A 17,891-nucleotide genomic window follows, 5' to 3' on the forward strand; every position below is an offset into this window, starting at 1 on the left:
CAACTAGTTGTCCACAGTTAGATGTACAGAAATAAATCGATAAATATTATCTTGAATCAATCCACGACCCAGTGTATACGTATCTCAGTATTGATCACAACTCAAACTATATATATTTTGGAATCAACCTCAACCCTGTATAGCTAACTCCAACATTCACATATAGAGTGTCTATGGTTGTTCCGAAATATATATAGATGTGTCGACATGATAGGTCGAAACATTGTATACTTGTCTATGGTATCTCAAGATTACATAATATACAATACAAGTTGATTAAGTTATGGTTGGAATAGATTTGTTACCAATTTTCACGTAGCTAAAATGAGAAAAATTATCCAATCTTGTTTTACCCATAACTTCTTCATTTTAAATCCGTTTTGAGTGAATAAAATTGCTATGTTTTCATATTGAACTCTATTTTATGAATCTAAACAGAAAAATTATAGGTTTATAGTCGGAAAAATAAGTTACAAGTGGTTTTTGTAAAGGTAGTCATTTCAGTCGAAAGAACGACGTCTAGATGACCATTTTAGAAAACATACTTCCACTTTGAGTTTAACCATAATTTTTGGATATAGTTTCATGTTCATAATAAAAATCATTTTCTCATAATAACAACTTTTAAATCAAAGTTTATCATAGTTTTTAATTAACTAACCCAAAACAGCCCGCGGTGTTACTACGACGGCGTAAATCTGGTTTTACGGTGTTTTTCGTGTTTCCAGGTTTTAAATCATTAAGTTAGCATATCATATAGATATAGAACATGTGTTTAGTTGATTTTAAAAGTCAAGTTAGAAGGATTAACTTTTGTTTGCGAACAAGTTTAGAATTAACTAAACTATGTTCTAGTGATTACAAGTTTAAACCTTCGAATAAGATAGCTTTATATGTATGAATAGAATGATGTTATGAACATCATTACTACCTTAAGTTCCTTGGATAAACCTACTGGAAAAGAGAAAAATGGATCTAGCTTCAACGGATCCTTGGATGGCTCGAAGTTCTTGAAGCAGAATCATGACACGAAAACAAGTTCAAGTAAGATCATCACTTGAAATAAGATTGTTATAGTTATAGAAATTGAACCAAAGTTTGAATATGATTATTACCTTGTATTAGAATGATAACCTACTGTAAGCAACAAAGATTTCTTGAGGTTGGATGATCACCTTACAAGATTGGAAGTGAGCTAGCAAACTTGAAAGTATTCTTGATTTTATGTAACTATAACTTGTAGAATATATGAAGAACACTTAGAACTTGAAGATAGAACTTGAGAGAGATCAATTAGATGAAGAAAATTGAAGAATGAAAGTGTTTGTAGGTGTTTTTGGTCGTTGGTGTATGGATTAGTTATAAAGGATATGTAATTTTGTTTTCATGTAAATAAGTCATGAATGATTACTCATATTTTTGTAATTTTATGAGATATTTCATGCTAGTTGCCAAATGATGGTTCCCAAATGTGTTAGGTGACTCACATGGGCTGCTAAGAGCTGATCATTGGAGTGTATATACCAATAGTACATACATCTAAAAGCTGTGTATTGTACGAGTACGAATAAGGGTGCATACGAGTAGAATTGTTGATGAAACTGAACGAGGATGTAATTGTAAGAATTTTTGTTAAGTAGAAGTATTTTGATAAGTGTCTTGAAGTCTTTAAAAAGTGTATGAATACATATTAAAATACTACATGTATATACATTTTAACTGAGTCGTTAAGTCATCGTTAGTCGTTACATGTAAATGTTGTTTTGAAACCTTTAGGTTAACGATCTTGTTAAATGTTGTTAACCCAATGTTTATAATATCAAAAGAGATTTTAAATTATTATATTATCATGGTATTATGATGTACGAATATCTCTTAATTTGATATATATACATTAAATGTCGTTACAACGATAATCGTTACATATATGTCTCGTTTCAAAATCATTAAGTTAGTAGTCTTGTTTTTACATATGTAGTTCATTGTTAATATACTTAATGATATGTTTACTTATCATAATATCATGTTAACTATATATATAACCATATATATGTCATCATATAGTTTTTACAAGTTTTAACGTTCGTGAATCACCGGTCAACTAGGGTGGTCAATTGTCTATATGAAACCTATTTCAATTAATCAAGTCTTAACAAGTTTGATTGCTTAACATGTTGGAAACATTTAATCATGTAAATATCAATCTCAATTAATATATATAAACATGGAAAAGTTCGGGTAACTACAGTACCTACCCGTTAAATAAATTTCGTCCCGAAATTTTAAGCTGTTGAAGGTGTTGACGAATCTTCTGGAAATAGATGCGGGTATTTCTTCTTCATCTGATCTTCACGCTCCCAGGTGAACTCGGGTCCTCTACGAGCATTCCATCGAACCTTGACAATTGGTATCTTGTTTTGCTTAAGTCTTTTAACCTCACGATCCATTATTTCGACGGGTTCTTCGATGAATTGAAGTTTTTCGTTGATTTGGATTTCATCTAACGGAATAGTGAGATCTTCTTTAGCAAAACATTTCTTCAAATTCAAGACATGGAAAGTGTTATGTACAGCCGCGAGTTGTTGAGGTAACTCAAGTCGGTAAGCTACTGGTCCGACACGATCAATAATCTTGAATGGTCCAATATACCTTGGATTTAATTTCCCTCGTTTACCAAATCGAACAACGCCTTTCCAAGGTGCAACTTTAAGCATGACCATCTCTCCAATTTCAAATTATATATCTTTTCTTTTAATGTCAGCGTAGCTCTTTTGTCGACTTTGGGCGGTTTTCAACCGTTGTTGAATTTGGATGATCTTCTCGGTAGTTTCTTGTATAATCTCCGGACCCGTAATCTGTCTATCCCCCACTTCACTCTAACAAATCGGAGACCTGCACTTTCTACCATAAAGTGCTTCAAACGGCGCCATCTCAATGCTTGAATGGTAGCTGTTGTTGTAGGAAAATTCTGCTAACGGTAGATGTCGATCCCAACTGTTTCCGAAATCAATAACACATGCTCGTAGCATGTCTTCAAGCGTTTGTATCGTCCTTTCGCTCTGCCCATCAGTTTGTGGATGATAGGCAGTAATCATGTCTAGACGAGTTCCTAATGCTTGCTGTAATGTCTGCCAGAATCTTGAAATAAATCTGCCATCCCTATCAGAGATAATAGAGATTGGTATTCCATGTCTGGAGATGACTTCCTTCAAATACAGTTTTGCTAACTTCTCCATCTTGTCATCTTCTCTTATTGGCAGGAAATGTGCTGATTTGGTGAGACGATCAACTATTACCCAAATAGTATCAAAACCACTTGCAGTCCTTGGCAATTTAGTGATGAAATCCATGGTAATGTTTTCCCATTTCCATTCCGGGATTTCGGGTTGTTGAAGTTGACCTGATGGTTTCTGATGCTCAGCTTTGACCTTAGAACACGTCAAACATTCTCCTACGTATTTAGCAACATCGGCTTTCATACCCGACCACCAAAAATATTTCCTGAGATCCTTGTACATCTTCCCCGTTCTAGGATGTATTGAGTATCTGGTTTTATGAGCTTCTCTAAGTACCATTTCTCTCATATCTCCAAATTTTGGTACCAAAATCCTTTCAGCCCTATACCGGGTTCCGTCTTCCCGAATATTAAGATGCTTCTCCGATCCTTTGGGTATTTCATCCTTTAAATTTCCCTCTTTTAAAACTCCTTGTTGCGCCTCCTTTATTTGAGTAGTAAGGTTATTATGAATCATTATATTCATAGATTTTACTCGAATGGGTTCTCTGTCCTTCCTGCTCAAGGCATCGGCTACCACATTTGCCTTCCCCGGGTGGTAACGAATCTCAAAGTCGTAATCATTCAATAATTCAATCCACCTACGCTGCCTCATATTCAGTTGTTTCTGGTTAAATATGTGCTGAAGACTTTTGTGGTCGGTATATATAATACTTTTGACCCCATATAAGTAGTGCCTCCAAGTCTTTAATGAAAAAACAACCGCGCCTAATTCCAAATCATGCGTCGTATAATTTTGTTCGTGAATCTTCAATTGTCTAGACGCATAAGCAATCACCTTCGTTCGTTGCATTAATACACAACCAAGACCTTGCTTTGATGCATCACAATAAATCACAAAATCATCATTCCCTTTCAGGCAATGACAATATAGGTGCCGTAGTTAGCTTTTTCTTCAATAACTGAAATGCTTTCTCTTGTTCATCATTCCATTCAAATTTCTTTCCTTTATGCGTTAATGCAGTCAAGGGTTTTGCTATTCTGGAAAAGTCTTGGATGAACCTTCTGTAGTAACCAGCTAGTCCTAAAAACTGGCGTATGTGTTTCGGAGTTTTCGGAGTTTCCCACTTTTCAACAGTTTCTATCTTTGCCGGATCCACCTTAATACCTTCTTTGTTCACTATGTGACCGAGGAATTGAACTTCTTCCAACCAAAATGCACACTTTGAAAACTTAGCGTACAATTCTTCCTTCCTCAATACTTCTAACACCTTTCTCAAATGTTCACCATGTTCTTGGTCATTCTTTGAGTAAATAAGTATGTCATCAATGAAAACAATGACAAACTTGTCAAGGTATGGTCCACACACTCGGTTCATAAGGTCCATGAACACAGCTGGTGAATTAGTTAAACCAAACGGCATGACCATAAACTCGTAATGATCGTAACGTGTTCGGAAAGCAGTCTTTGGAATATCATCTTCTTTCACCCGCATTTGATGATACCCGGAACGTAAGTCAATCTTTGAATAAACAGACGAGCCTTGTAGTTGATCAAATAAGTCGTCGATTCTCGGTAGTGGGTAGCGGTTCTTGATGGTAAGTTTGTTCAACTCTCGGTAGTCGATACACAACCTGAATGTACCATCTTTCTTCTTGACAAACAAAACAGGAGCTCCCCACGGTGATGTGCTTGGTCGAATGAAACCACGCTCTAAAAGTTCTTGTAATTAGCTTTGCAGTTCTTTCATCTCGCTGGGTGCGAGTCTGTAAGGAGCACGAGCAATTGGTGCAGCTCCTGGTACAAGATCTATTTGAAATTCAACGGATCGATGTGGGGGTAATCCCGGTAATTCTTTCGAAAATACATCGGGAAATTCGTTTGCAATGGGAACATCATTGATGCTCTTTTCTTCAGTTTGTACTTTCTCGACGTGTGCTAGAACAGCATAGCAACCTTTTCTTATTAGTTTTTGTGCCTTCAAATTACTAATAAGATGTAGCTTCGTGTTGCCCTTTTCTCCGTACACCATTAAGGGTTTTTCTTTTTCTCGTATAATGCGAATTGCATTTTTGTAACAAACGATCTCTGCTTTCACTTCTTTCAACCAGTCCATACCGATTATCACATCAAAACTCCCTAACTCTACTGGTATCAAATCAATCTTAAATGTTTCGCTAACCAGTTTAATTTCTCGATTCCGACATATATTATCTGCTGAAATTAATTTACCATTTGCTAATTCGAGTAAAAATTTACTATCCAAAGGCGTCAATGGACAACTTAATTTAGCACAAAAATCTCTACTCATATAGCTTCTATCCGCACCCGAATCAAATAAAACGTAAGCAGATTTATTGTCAATAAGAAACGTACCCGTAACAAGCTCCGGGTCTTCTTGTGCCTCTGCCGCATTAATATTGAAAACTCTTCCGCGGCCTTGTCCATTCGTGTTCTCCTGGTTCGGGCAATTTCTAATAATGTGGCCCGGTTTTCCACATTTATAACAAACTACATTGGCATAACTTGCTCCGACACTACTTGCTCCGCCATTACTCGTTCCGACACCATTTGTTCCTTTCGTTCTATTAACCCCTGGTCCGTAGACCTCACACTTCGCCGCGCTATGACCATTTCTTTTACACTTGTTGCAAAATTTGGTGCAGAACCCCGAGTGATACTTTTCACACCTTTGGCATAGCTGCTTCTGATTGTTGTTGTTGTTGCGGTTATTATTGTTGTTGGGATGATTGTTGTAGTTGCTGTTGTTGTTGTTGTTATTGTTGTTGTTGTTGTTGTTGTTGTTGTTGTTGTTGTTGTTGTTGTTGTTGTTGTTGTTGTTGTTGTTGTTGTTGTTGTTGGGCCTTTTGTTGTAGTTGCGATTGATGTTGCGATTGTTGGGATAATTGTTGGGATAATTGTTGTAATTGCTGTTGTTGTTGTATTGGTGATTCTTATCACCGTTTTCCTCCCACTTTCTTTTGACTTGCTTCACATTGGCCTCTTCAGCAGTCTGTTCTTTAATTCTTTCTTCAATCTGGTTCACTAGTTTGTGAGCCATTCTACATGCCTGTTGTATGGAGGCGGGCTCGTGTGAACTTATATCTTCTTGGATTCTTTCCGGTAATCCTTTCACAAACGCGTCGATCTTCTCTTCCTCATCTTCGAATGCTCCCGGACATAATAGGCACAATTCTGTGAATCGTCTTTCGTACGTGGTAATATCAAATCCTTGGGTTCGTAACCCTCTAAGTTCTGTCTTGAGCTTATTGACCTCGGTTCTGGGACGGTACTTCTCGTTCATCAAGTGCTTGAATGCTGACCATGGTAGTGCGTACGCATCGTCTTGTCCCACTTGCTCTAGATAGGTATTCCACCATGTTAACGCAGAACCTGTGAAGGTATGCGTAGCGTACTTCACTTTGTCCTCTTCAGTACACTTACTTATGGCAAACACCGATTTGACCTTCTCGGTCCACCGTTTCAATCCGATCGGTCCTTCGGTTCCATCAAATTCCAAAGGTTTGCAGGCAGTGAATTCTTTGTAGGTGCATCCTACACGATTTCCTGTACTGCTAGATCCAAGGTTATTTTTGGTATGTAGCGCAGCCTGTACTGCGGCTATGTTTGAAGCTAGAAAAGTACGGAATTCCTCTTCATTCATATTCACGGTGTGTCGAGTAGTCGGTGCCATTTCCTTCAAAATAGTCAAATGGAACAAGTTAATCATACAGAATATTAAGAGTAGTTAATAGTATTTCGTAGCATAATATGAACTCATTTATAAAAGCTTTTTCTTCATATTAGCGTTTTATAAGTTTAAATTCGGGTAGTACCTACCCGTTAAGTTCATACTTAGTAGCTAATATACAATTCAACTACTACAATTCTATATGAAAAACTGATTATAATAATTTTCGCGTTCAAACTTTTACACAATATTTTACAAACTTACAATACCGCTTATTTTACATATAGCATGAAATATAGCACACAATAAATTTGATACAAGATGGTTGTGAAGATAATTCTAGCTAGTACACAAGTCGTTCAGCAAAGGCAATAAAGACACGTAATTCATACGTCCAGAAACAAGTCATGCATTCTGGTTTTACTAGGACTACTTCCTATCCTTGGTCTTGTGGAACATAACCGTTATGGCCGTTGATAAGACAGCGTGTTGTAACGTCGTCAAAGGGACGAGGGTTACGTAATGTCCAACAGTCCCGTAACAATCTAAAAACCTCATTTCTTACCCCAATTACCGACTCCGTCACTTGTGGGAACGTTTTGTTTAATAGTTGTAGCCCGATGTTCTTGTTCTCACTTTGGTGAGAAGCGAACATTACTAATCCGTAAGCATAACATGCTTCTTTATGTTGCATGTTAGCCGCTTTTTCTAAATCACGAAGTCCAATATTCTGATATATTGAGTCAAAATAATTTCTTAACCCATTGCGTAAAATAGCATTTGGGTTCCCCGCAATATATGCGTCAAAGTAAACACATCGTAACTTATGGATTTCCCAATGTGATATCCCCCATCTTTCGAACGAAAGCCTTTTATAAACCAAGGCATTCTTGGAACGTTCTTCGAATGTCTTACAAACTGATCTCGCCTTAAATAGTTGTGCCGAAGAATTCTGACCAACTCTAGACAAGATTTCATCAATCATGTCTCCGGGTAGGTCTCTTAAAATATTGGGTTGTCTATCCATTTTGTGTTTTTATACTGTAAAATAGACAAGAGTTAGATTCATAAAAAAGAATACTTATTAATACAAGCAATTTTTACATATATCATAAAGCATAAGCACACTATATTACATATATTACACCACACGAATACAACTATCTTATTCCGACTCGCTTGTTTTTTCTTCTTCGATTTTGGTTCGTTTTGCCAAGTTTCTAGGGATATATGATGTTCCCCTAATACGAGCCGTTATTTTCCACATTGGTTTAGAAAAACCTGGTGGTTTAGAGGTTCCCGGGTCATTGTTACAACTTAAGGACTTCGGGGGTTGACGATACATATAAAGTTCATCGGGGTTGGAATTAGATTTCTCTATTTTTATGCCCTTTCCCTTATTATTTTCTTTTGCCTTTTTAAATTCAGTTGGGGTAATTTCTATAACATCATCGGAATTCTCGTCGGAATCCGATTCATCGGAGAATTGGTAATCCTCCCAATATTTTGCTTCCTTGGCGGAAACACCATTGACCATAATTAACCTTGGTCGGTTGGTTGAGGATTTTCTTTTACTTAACCGTTTTATTATTTCCCCCACCGGTTCTATTTCTTCATCCGGTTCCGATTCTTCTTCCGGTTCCGATTCTTCTTCCGGTTCCGACTCTTCTTCCGGTTCCTCTTCGGGAACTTGTGAATCAGTCCACGAATCATTCCAATTTACATTTGACTCTTCATTATTATTAGGTGAGTCAATGGGACTTGTTCTAGAGGTAGACATCTATCACATAATATCAAACACGTTAAGAGATTAATATATCACATAATATTCACATGTTAAAAATATATAGTTTCCAACAAAATTTGTTAAGCAATCATTTTTTCAAGTAAACACGGTCGAAGTCCAGACTCACTAATGCATCCTAACGAACTCGATAAGACACACTAATGCAAAATTCTGGTTCTCTAAGACCAACGCTCGGATACCAACTGAAATGTCCCGTTCTTATTGATTAAAAACGTTCCATATTAATTGATTTCGTTGCGAGGTTTTGACCTCTATATGAGACGTTTTTCAAAGACTGCATTCATTTTTAAAACAAACCATAACCTTTATTTCATAAATAAAGGTTTAAAAAGCTTTACGTAGATTATCAAATAATGATAATCTAAAATATCCTGTTTACACACGACCATTACATAATGGTTTACAATACAAATATGTTACATCGAAATCAGTTTCTTGAATGCAGTTTTTACATAATATCATACAAACATGGACTCCAAATCTTGTCCTTATTTTAGTATGCAACAGCGGAAGCTCTTAATATTCACCTGAGAATAAACATGCTTTAAACGTCAACAAAAATGTTGGTGAGTTATAGGTTTAACCTATATATATCAAATCGTAACAATATACCACAAGATTTCATATTTCAATACACATCCCATACATAGAGATAAAAATCATTCATATGGTGAACACCTGGTAACTGACATTAACAAGATGCATATATAAGAATATCCCCATCATTCCGGGACACCCTTCGGATATGATATAAATTTTGAAGTACTAAAGCATCCGGTACTTTGGATGGGGTTTGTTAGGCCCAATAGATCTATCTTTAGGATTCGCGTCAATTAGGGTGTCTGTTCCCTAATTCTTAGATTACCAGACTTAATAAAAAGGGGCATATTCGATTTCGATAATTCAACCATAGAATGTAGTTTCACGTACTTGTGTATATTTTGTAAATCATTTATAAAACCTGCATGTATTCTCATCCCAAAAATATTAGATTTTAAAAGTGGGACTATAACTCACTTTCACAGATTTTTACTTCGTCAGGAAGTAAGACTTGGCCACTGGTTGATTCACGAACCTATAACAATATATACATATATATCAAAGTATGTTCAAAATATATTTACAACACTTTTAATATATTTTGATGTTTTAAGTTTATTAAGTCAGCTGTCCTCGTTAGTAACCTACAACTAGTTGTCCACAGTTAGATGTACAGAAATAAATCGATAAATATTATCTTGAATCAATCCACGACCCAGTGTATACGTATCTCAGTATTGATCACAACTCAAACTATATATATTTTGGAATCAACCTCAACCCTGTATAGCTAACTCCAACATTCACATATAGAGTGTCTATGGTTGTTCCGAAATATATATAGATGTGTCGACATGATAGGTCGAAACATTGTATACGTGTCTATGGTATCTCAAGATTACATAATATACAATACAATTTGATTAGGTTATGGTTGGAATAGATTTGTTACCAATTTTCACGTAGCTAAAATGAGAAAAATTATCCAATCTTGTTTTACCCATAACTTCTTCATTTTAAATCCGTTTTGAGTGAATCAAATTGATATGTTTTCATATTGAACTCTATTTTATGAATCTAAACAGAAAAAGTATAGGTTTATAGTCTGAAAAATAAGTTACAAGTGGTTTTTGTAAAGGTAGTCATTTCAGTCGAAAGAACGACGTCTAGATGACCATTTTAGAAAACATACTTCCACTTTGAGTTTAACCATAATTTTTGGATATAGTTTCATGTTCATAATAAAAATCATTTTCTCATAATAACATCTTTTAAATCAAAGTTTTTCATAGTTCTTAATTAACTAACCCAAAACAGCCCGCGGTGTTACTACGACGGCGTAAATCTGGTTTTACGGTGTTTTTCGTGTTTCCAGGTTTTAAATCATTAAGTTAGTATATCATATAGATATAGAACATGTGTTTAGTTGATTTTAAAAGTCAAGTTAGAAGGATTAACTTTTGTTTGCGAACAAGTTTAGAATTAACTAAACTATGTTCTAGTGATTACAAGTTTAAACTTTCGAATAAGATAGCTTTATATGTATGAATAGAATGATGTTATGAACATCATTACTACCTTAAGTTCCTTGGATAAACCTACTGGAAAAGAGAAAAATGGATCTAGCTTCAACGGATCCTTGGATGGCTCGAAGTTCTTGAAGCAGAATCATGACACGAAAACAAGTTCAAGTAAGATCATCACTTGAAATAAGATTGTTATAGTTATAGAAATTGAACCAAAGTTTGAATATGATTATTACCTTGTATTAGAATGATAACCTACTGTAAGCAACAAAGATTTCTTGAGGTTGGATGATCACCTTACAAGATTGGAAGTGAGCTAGCAAACTTGAAAGTATTCTTGATTTTATGTAACTATAACTTGTAGAATATATGAAGAACACTTAGAACTTGAAGATAGAACTTGAGAGAGATCAATTAGATGAAGAAAATTGAAGAATTAAAGTGTTTGTAGGTGTTTTTGGTCGTTGGTGTATGGATTAGATATAAAGGATATGTAATTTTGTTTTCATGTAAATAAGTCATGAATGATTACTCATATTTTTGTAATTTTATGAGATATTTCATGCTAGTTGCCAAATGATGGTTCCCACATGTGTTAGGTGACTCACATGGGCTGCTAAGAGCTGATCATTGGAGTGTATATACCAATAGTACATACATCTAAAAGCTGTGTATTGTACGAGTACGAATACGGGTGCATACGAGTAGAATTGTTGATGAAACTGAACGAGGATGTAATTGTAAGCATTTTTGTTAAGTAGAAGTATTTTGATAAGTGTCTTGAAGTCTTTCAAAAGTGTATGAATACATATTAAAATACTACATGTATATACATTTTAACTGAGTCGTTAAGTCATCGTTAGTCGTTACATGTAAATGTTGTTTTGAAACCTTTAGGTTAACGATCTTGTTAAATGTTGTTAACCCAATGTTTATAATATCAAAAGAGATTTTAAATTATTATATTATCATGATATTATGATGTACGAATATCTCTTAATATGATATATATACATTAAATGTCGTTACAACGATAATCGTTACATATATGTCTCGTTTCAAAATCATTAAGTTAGTAGTCTTGTTTTTACATATGTAGTTCATTGTTAATATACTTAATGATATGTTTACTTATCATAATATCATGTTAACTATATATATAGCCATATATATGTCATCATATAGTTTTTACAAGTTTTAACGTTCGTGAATCACCGGTCAACTTGGGTGGTCAATTGTCTATATGAAACCTATTTCAATTAATCAAGTCTTAACAAGTTTGATTGCTTAACATGTTGGAAACATTTAATCATGTAAATATCAATCTCAATTAATATATATAAACATGGAAAAGTTCGGGTCACTACAAACGAGATACCTGCTACTTGTGAAACTTGTCCGAAACTTAGACTTAAAATTAAGAACTTGAGTCTAGAAAATCAGACACATAGGAAGAACTATGACGATGCTCTTTTCTACCTTAATAAGTAGAAAGTGTATGTTGATGTTATTAAGTCCTTAGAGAATCAGGTAGGTCATTTAAAATCAACTATTGTTGATGATGAGAAAGTGATTCACCTGTATTTGAGCCAGATAGAAGCACTTAAGGCTGAAAAAGATTCATACAAATTAAAATATGAGTCAGAAAAGGCTAAGATTGATAATTGGCAGAGAATGTCATACGTGACACAAACCTTGAAGCATCTCAAAAAATAAGGGATAGGCTACAATCAGGTTGCCCCACCGCTTTTAGGAGAGTTTATCAATAAACCTGTTGAGAAGAGTAGGGATCCGGTTGTAGAACCAAAGTATAGTAAGCCTGAGAAAAATTCTGTAGAGAGTAAAAGTGAGTCTGGTGAGGGTAAAAATTCATTAGATGTTGTTTATGAGACGGAGTCCGACACTGATGTCGACACCGAAAAGGACGGGAAACCCTTTGTAGTTGTGACTAAACCAATTACAATTTTGAAGAATTCAAATAATGAAGCGAATAGGAGTGAAAGTCAAAAGACTGAGAAGAGGAGTGTTAGTAAGCCTAAACAATCTAGGAAGAAAAACACTCAGCACACCCCTGTTAAGTTTGTTAAGGATAGTAGTACTGTGAATTCTCAGATTGCTGATCCCAAAACTGAACTTCCACCAAAAAGTGAGGGTTCAAATTTAGGAAGGGTGACGGAAATATATTCCCCCTAATCGTAGACAGACTGTTAAACATCAAGTCACGTCACCCACTCCAGCTAGGCAACAGAATAAACCCCCGATTAGACAGTATTCAACTTCTAGGAGTCAAGTGTTTAATGCTAATGGTTTTGATAATGTTAACTGTTTCAATTGTGGGATGTTGGGACACATGGTTATGAATTGCAAACCCATTCGACAGACACCACACAAGAAGATTGATCTTAGTCCCAAACGTACTTCTAATAGAAGATCATCTTCACCTGTGTTTAAACATACTTCTGTCAAATCAACTGAAACAAAAGTTCTTCAAACAAATGACTATTACAGGAAACCATTACCAAATAATGTTGTTTGGAAATGTAAATCAGAAGTGAAAGGTGTCCAAAATTCTGAAGGTCCTTCTGGATCTAAGGGACAATGGGTGGAATTGCCAGTGGTTGGCGTTGATGGGAAACCCACTGCCATTCGGGCATGGGTGGCCCTTTCTAACTAATCTCTTTATTTTTGTGTGCAGGTCGCCTACAATCTTCGCTGCAGTACATGGATTGTTGATAGTGGGGCATCCAGGCACATGACAGGGAACTTGTCCTTACTTTCTAATGTGAAAACAGTGGATGGAGGACCAGTTTCTTTTGCAGGTAGTGAAGGAGGTTTTATTACTGCGCAAGGGGTGATTGTTAATGAGAATGTCAGCTTTGATAAAGTCAATTTTGTGGAGCAAATGTCGAACAATTTGCTTTCAGTTTCACAGGTTGCTGACAAAATGTATACAGTTGCTTTTGATGATAAATTGTGTTATATCTTGAGAAAAGAATTCGTAATTCCGGAAGACATGATTCTGATGACTGCTCCTAGGTGCAAGGATCTCTATATCCTTGATATGCGTAAGACTCATGTTAAAGCAGCTACAGGCCATCAGGCCTTCGTTTCTAAGGCTACTGAACATGAGTCAATTATCTGGCACAAGCGTATGGGTCATCTGAGTCTAAGGAAGATGAATAATCTAGTTCACAATGGACTAGTTGATGGTGTTAATCTTAAGAGCCTTCATATTCCTGAAGGGTGTCTTCCGTGTAAGAAAGGGAAACAGACAAGAAAATCTCATGCATCCAAGAAGCATCATTCTGTTAATATTCCTTTGGAGTTATTGCATATGGATCTCTTCGGTTCAGTTAACTGCAAGACTATCACAGGAGAATTATATTGCTTGGTAGTTACAGATGAGTATTCAAGTTTCTCTTGGGTTGTGATGCTGAAACATAAATCAGATACCTTCGTGCACATTAAAGTTTTGATTCTGAAGCTTGAAAGTTTATATAAGTTGAAAGTTAGAAAGATTCGTACCGACAATGGTACGGAGTTCAAGAATAACAACATGCTGCTGTTTTGTAATGAAAAGGGGATACAACAACAGTTCAGTCCTGCTTATACACCTCAGTCAAATGGGGTTGCTGAAAGAAAGAATAGGACATTAATTGAAACCGCAAGAACTATGCTAGCTGATGAATGCTTACCTATTGTTTTCTGGGGAGAAGCCGTGAGCACAGCGTGTTATGTGATGAACAGAGTTCTAGTGGTGAAGAGACACGGTAAGACGTGTTATGAATTGTTGCACAAGAGAAAGCCTAACATTAAGCATTTTGAACCCTTTGGTGCACCTTGTACAATTCTGGTACGAGACTCTGGAGGAAAATTGTAACGACCCGCACTTTTTCGATCATTCTATACTTATAAGATTAATATTTACATAAATTAAACCTTACCAACATGATAAGCAATACAAATTGTCGAGACTTATGTTTTTCGAAAAGAGATTTACACAACGTTTGACAGTCTAGTTTGACCGATGATATCACGAACTATACAATATATGATAATTATACGTTTGTATATATATATGTATATATACATGTTTAACATGATTTAAGGATGTTTTAATACCTCATTTTGTACTAATAACAATAAGTTATAAGTATATTTTGAAACTACTAACTTAAGTTTTCAAAACGATAACCATACGTAACGTTATTTGACTTAAATACTTATGACATATAATGTTTATACATATATCGTATAAGTAATGTATTTAATCATTTTTAAGGACTTAAATACATAAAACCATATAAGTATATTCAAAAAAGATAGCTATATTTGAATCCTCGTTCCGTTTTCACAAGATTTCTATACGTATACTTAGGGTATATGTACCCGTATAAATACGCAGTTTCTAGAAGTTTTACTATTGAAAAATACCAATTATTAGACTTCAATTATATGATCTTAGCAGCCTTTGATTAGTCAATACATGTGGGATCATATATGAGGACTTTTGAGCTAAAAATCAAAAAAATAAAGTCTATATATACATATACATATATACGCCTATATACACATATGCACACTTTCATAACAATTTTCTTTCAAGTTAAATGATCTTCTAAACTCTCTTATCTTCAACCTTCAAGTATTCTTCAAGGTCCTCATAAGTTTTTAGCTTCAAAACATCACTTAATCATCATAAGAAAACCCTTACAAAAATACTTCAAGAAAACCTTCCAAGAACACCAACTTACTTCCAATCTTTCATCTACTTCCATCACCCTTTTGGTTCTAGGTTCTTACTCCTCTTTTACAGCAACCTTGTCCAAGGAACTTGAGGTAGAATCTATGTTCATAACCTTATTCGATTCATATATATATAGCTATCTTATTTTGTGGTATAAAATTTTAACAACAAGAACATAGTTTGAATGTTTTCAAACTTGTTTGCAAACTAAATAGATCCTTCTAACTTAACTTTTAAAATACTCCAAGACCTATAATATAACTTAAATATATGCTAATTTAACAAGGTATAACTTGGTTTTTCAAAGATTATCTTAAAAACTGTTTTTACGACGTCGGAGTGCCACCGGGGACTGTTTTGGGTTGGATAATTAAAAACTATCTTAAACTTTGAATTGGAGGTTTATGTTCTGGAAAAATGATTTTTACTATGGATATGATAACACATAAAAATTCCATGATTTAATTCAAAGTATAAGTATTTTTAGAAAAATAATCATTTAAGGTTGTTTACATAAAGGAAAATGTTTAACTTCATAAGTTTCACTAAAGTTTCACCTATGCCGTGTGATTTTGAATACAAACCAAGGTATTTTCAGTTCATAGTCTTAAAGAGGGACTCGATCCAAGGAGATGGCAAGTTGAATCAACGAAAACGGATTTGTAACGAAGAAACTATGACCGAAACAAAATTGGTTATTCAAGACTTGTTTAACTTCGGGATTAATTGGGAAAAATTAAATAAAATCACATCTTTCTAAGATAACATGATATTTTATATAATTCAATTTTATATGGTTCAGGATCACCCGTAAACAACACGAGAAGATTAATCGTAAGATCCCATGATTGTACGCAACACGTCATTTGACAACAACGGTACTTTATGTACGCAACACGTCATTTGACAACACCGGTACCGTGGGTCAAGATTAATCTCGACCAATACATATACGATGGGGTTTTATTTATTTCGTTGGGGGTTTTATTTATTTCATTGCGGGTATATTAAACATCTAAAAATGAACCATTAAAATTGAATTACTAACAACGAACTGCTAACTACGGACTAAGGAATTATTCAAAGTATTAAAAGTATAACAAGTATATATATGTGACGTTTGTTTAAAAAGAAAAGGTATTGATATATTATATATGGATAGGTTCGTGATATCAACCGGAGACCAAGTCAAATTATATATATATATCTTCAAGACGAAAGTGAGTATATAGTCCCACTTTTAAACTCTAAATATTTCGGGATGAGAATACATGTATTTTATGTTTTACAATATGGACACAAGTAACTGAAAAATATATTCTACGTTGAGTTGTACCACTGGCATACTTCCCTGTAGCTTGGTAACTAATATTTACAGCGGTATTGTAAACGCGAATCCTGTTGATAGATCTATCGGGCCTGACAACCCCAACCGGACTGGACGACCAGTATTCAACGGTTGCACAGTACTTCGTTTCATGACTACACTTGGTACAGTGTAGTAAGATTTCATATTAAAGGGAATATGCGACGTGATTAATTGTTAAGTATGGTTACCAAGTGCTCAACCACTTAGAACATTTTTATTAAACTGTTTATATACGAAATCTTGTGGTCTATATATATATTGCTGCCGGCACTAAACCTATATCTCACCAACTTTATGTTGACCTTTTAAAATATGTCTATTCTCAGGTGATTTCTAAAAGCTTCCGCTGCATTATGTTGAATTTGAGCAGGATCTTGCGTACGCATATTTGTGTCAAAAATAAGACTGCATATCCAAGAACTTGTGTTGTAAAATATGCTAGAAATCGTGTTGTTATCATCATTTGTAAAGTTTGTAAGTCGAAGATTATCGCTAAACGATAATCATCTTTATTTTGTCCAAAGCTTGTATCAAAAATAAGAATCATGGTTTGTAATGTATAATATATGCAGTTTTTCTTTTAAAAATGTCGCATATAGAGGTCAATACCTCGCAATGAAATCATACGTTATCTAACACGTTCTTACGGTTAAGGACGGGTTATGACATGTGGTATCAGAGCGGTGGTCTTAGCGAACCAGGTTTGCATTAGTGTGTCTAACTGATAAGTCGTTAGGATACATTAGTAAGTCTGGACTTTGACCGGGTCTGATTTAAAAACCATTGCTTATCATTGTTGGTTAAAATTTATATGTAAATATTATGTAGTACTAATGGGTTAGTTGTTGTGTGATAGATGTCGGGCTCAAAACTTGTCATCACGTTCAGCGACTCCGAACCAGAATCTTCAGATGGTGTTCCAGTCATTAACCTATCCGATGACGAAAATAATATCTTTGGGGAAGACTCACAAAT

The sequence above is a fragment of the Rutidosis leptorrhynchoides genome, chromosome 7 (genome assembly GCF_046630445.1).
Source record: "Rutidosis leptorrhynchoides isolate AG116_Rl617_1_P2 chromosome 7, CSIRO_AGI_Rlap_v1, whole genome shotgun sequence".
Classification (NCBI taxonomy): Eukaryota; Viridiplantae; Streptophyta; class Magnoliopsida; order Asterales; family Asteraceae; genus Rutidosis; species Rutidosis leptorrhynchoides.